Below are 4,263 nucleotides of genomic sequence, written 5' to 3'. Positions count from 1 at the left end.
ATAAAAATGCTTTATGTGTTTTTTTCCAGTCACATCCAGAGTCACTGCAGTGACTTTCTTCTTGGAGCACCTTCTGCAATACAAACCCACAAGCAGGTAGCAAGGAGAAGACAACTAAGCTGGCTAGGACATCTCCAGAGTGTGAATGTCACCAGATCTGGCTCTGAGATCAAGATAATATGTTGAAATTCAGAATTCTTAAAGGATCAGGGTAGGATTTGGGAAAAAGGGTGATTCAAGTCTGAATTTCAGCTTTAGTGTTACAGTTGCTGTTCTTATCAGTTCAAAATCAGATCCCAGACCAAGAACTATAAGAACACTGTGGAAGCAATCTCTAGAAAAGGATTTGGGATCAGACTTGCTGATTATGGCTTCCCTTGGTTTTCCTAACTATGGTTTTTTATCGAGGAGCTGTTAGTTAGTGATTGTGGAAAGTCCTTTTTCCGCTTCACAGGGCGAAATTAATTATATTACTTTTATAACACTGACTTTCATAGCATAGATAGATTTCTTCATCAGCCTTCACACAGTCTGGGAGTAATACCACTGTTTAGCCTTATCTTGCATGAACAAGCACCAAAGGAAAGGAGATCTTCCTAGCAGAAAGATCTGCTCGGGCATTCACACTCAGTCTCCAGGCCATTTGGGGAGGCAACTGAGAACAAAACTGGTATGAAAACTTCCATAGAAACCTCTTACAACTTATCTAAAACTCAATTTTCTGCCCATTCATGGCTCATCCAGAGGTCTGGTAAGCAGCTTGCAGCAGCTTTTCTAACCAACAACTTGATCCAATGCTTCAGCTGGCTTCAGGTCAACAGCATCAGTGGGCTTTAGGTCAACAACACCAGAGGGCTTTAGGTCGGCCCAGAGGCTTTAACAGAAGTGGGAGACTCTTAGTTCTTGCAAATAAACCCATTTGAACAGTATCATCAGGGGAGCACACGACAATGGAGTGAGGCTGTGAGCAGGAAGCACAGAATGATAGTCAGGGAAAGGCCAGGCTGTGCTTGTCTGCCACCTTAAATCAATACTACAGTTTCCAAGAGTACATATTAATTGCTTCATAAGTAAACTCATCCTGCACAGAAAGCACTCAATGAGAAGTTTTAGAACTCAGAGCAGAAAATGACCCTACCCTGCCCTGTTATGAGGACTTTCATTTGATTCCAGGCTAAACACATTCCCCTAATACAAACACAGAGAGCTCTTATACAAAAATGAGCTGTTACAAGTTAATATACTGCCTGGCTTCCTTCCCTGGGAGTACAACTGTTCCCAGAATCTCCGAGCATCCCAAGTCATCATGGCTTGAAGGGGAGCAAGGAGCAACTTTCTATGGGCTTGTTGAAATTAAGCCTTTTCAATTCCCTCCCTCCCTTGAAATTAGCACATGGATGCTAGGAATGTAAGGCATGAAATGGATAGATGGTAAGGAATCTAAGGCATGAAATCAACTTAAAATACACCAAATATTCTTATGTTGAATTCTCATATGCCAGGCATTGAGCTCATCATTTCCAACTTTATTCTAAGCTACTTAATGGCCAAAAAAAGAGATTTATGATTGGCAAGATCTATAAAGAAGCCTTCATCAGTGAGCAAAACTGCTTTAAAAAAACTCCATCTGTTTTACTTACCTTGCAATGGCCCAATTCCAGTTGTCTTGGGAAACTGTATGTTTCACAGCACACCTAGTATGTGGCCTCAACGTAATAAGAAACATATTCATGGTAATCACACACACAGTTTTTACCCAGATAGTGCAAGAATACATTATCACAGAGCTCCCTCCTTGCAAACTCAGTTTTTAGCTCAGTATTTGTGCTCTTATTACCATATATTTTGTTGAGCAGCTTGAAAAATCAGGCTGAATTCCTCAAATATCATAGAGAAACATTTCCATAGTGCATCCTGGTTTTACTATCCCTTCCTGGCTGTAGTTTCTACAGCATAGGGCAGGGGTGAAGGTGCTAGGCTCTTGTAAAGCAAATATTCTAGTCACATATCCAGACACAAAATCATCATCTATTTGAAAACAATGGTATAAATAGTATAAAGGGAATAATACAGAATTCCAGAATTCAAAAACAAGCCAGGAGGTGAATCATTCCCCCAGGGCAACCCTAACACTATCCTGGGACAGATCTATTTGGCACGATTTTCCTGTCATAGCCCAGGGGTGGCAAGAAACACAGCACAATAGTTCCAGCATCCTGGAAATTTCACCATTCAAGCATAGTAAGGTCTAAATCCAGGAAGGAAGATGTTAAGATCCTCCATGATCCCCAGACACATCAGTTGGTTGACAATCTGCAGCCACTTTCTGTTGAAAGTGTGTGTTTTTTAGGAGCGTCACCATCCCCACCACAAGAATCCAGTGATTCAGCTGGAGGGAGTCACAAAGCCAGGAGCTCAGCCAGGAGTGTCAAACAAGACATGTGAGGAATGTTTTATGGGATTCTGACTATACCGTTATCAAAAGGAAGAGAAGAGAGGGGAGCAAGGGGAGGGAGAGGACATTACAGAGCCTATTCAGAAAGGTGGTAAGAAGCCTTTCAAAGAGCATGAAGTTTATGATGCTGCTCAACCTTTTGCTGATAAGTGAGACAGGGAGGAGGAGACTGATTATGAAAAGGTCTCTTCTGTGGACAGAAGTTATTATTTTCACATTTCATTTGCTGATAGAATTAGGGCAGGCGTGGACTTTGCTTCCTAAACACTGACTAGAAACAACATGAAAAACATTACTCCAATGAGAGCTGCAGGATAAACTCATTTAGTTCCTGATTCAGAGTGAGAAATCTACTGAGTCTGAGCATAAATACGCTACTGAGGTTGCAGTGTAGGGGATTTATCTTTTCTACAAAGGAATCTTTTCTACACAGATTATGGACTGGTCCATGAATTGCCTAAATTCACCTGGTTTCTTTGACAATCTGATTCATATAAAAGTTTTGATCTAAAACCAGTCTTCTGTAATCCTGAGTAAAGATATAGAATCATAGAATGGTTTGGGTCGGAAAGGACCTTAAGATCATCTAGTTCCAACCCCCCTGCCATGGTCAGGGACAGCACACGCTAAACCATGTTGCCCAAGGCTCTGTCCAGCCTGGCCTTGAACACTGCCAGGGATGGAGCATTCACAACTTCCCTGGGCAACCTGTTCCAGTGCCTTAGCACCCTCACAGGGAAGAACTTCTTCCTTATATCTAACCTGAACTTCCCCTGTTCCAGTTTAAACCCATCACCCCTTGTCCTGTCACTATAGTCCCTGATGAAGAGTCCCTCTCCAGCATCCTTGTAGCCCCCTTCAGACACTGGAAGCTGCTCTGAGGTCTCCATGCAGCTTCTCTTCTCCAGGCTGAACAGCCCCAACTTTCTCAGCCTGTCTTCATACAGGAGGTGCTCCAGCCCCTGATCATCCTCGTGGCATCCTCTGGACTTGCTCCAACAGCTCCATGTCCTTCTTACGTTAAGGACACCAGAACTGCACACAGTGCTCCAAGATGGGTCTCACGAGAGTGGCATAAATCCATTTTGATGGGGGTTTGTAGGTAAATACAGTGATAGCAGTCCAAAAGTTCACAGATCCACAACAGCAGCTTCAATATATTCACCATCTATGTCTCTTTTCCCTATAAATATAATGTAAAGTGTCAGTCCCATTATTATTGCTATGGTATATCAATTATATTAACAAACATAAATCTGCCTGTGAGCAGCTCATATCAAACAGTGCATTTTCTTCAATGAGTTCTTTTGATAAAGCCACTCCAGCTCCACACAGAAGAACATTCAGCCCTTTGCTAAGAACCAAGGTTAGGACTACTAGTGCTGAGCAGTAAAATGAACTGCTGGCAATGGGAACAGGGACAGCAAGCCTGTTGGCAAGGGAAACAGCTCCTAAAATGCATTCCAGCAAAAGCAAACCACAAACACCCAGCTGTGACCAGCAAGATTAAATGCAGAAAAAGCCTCATATCTGAGATCCTATCCTATGATATGCAGGCCAGCTTGTGATATGCATGCAAAGTTAAGGTTGCTTCCTGAAATAGCATGGTGTAAACCGATTGTGGGTTATGGGTTATTAATGGTAAATTGACTTTCATGAGGGCTATGTGTTGACAGCTATATAAAATCAAACCATAAAAGTAATATGTTCCAACTTTTTACCTTCAGTCAATGCTTTTTCTAGCCTCTGTGAGAGAATGAACTCACTGGCAAACAGGCATTAGACTCAAAGTCTTCTCTAGCTGCTGA

Source organism: Strigops habroptila, chromosome 4, assembly GCF_004027225.2.
Source record: "Strigops habroptila isolate Jane chromosome 4, bStrHab1.2.pri, whole genome shotgun sequence".
Taxonomy (NCBI): Eukaryota; Metazoa; Chordata; class Aves; order Psittaciformes; family Psittacidae; genus Strigops; species Strigops habroptila.
This window is presented reverse-complemented; position numbering follows the sequence as displayed.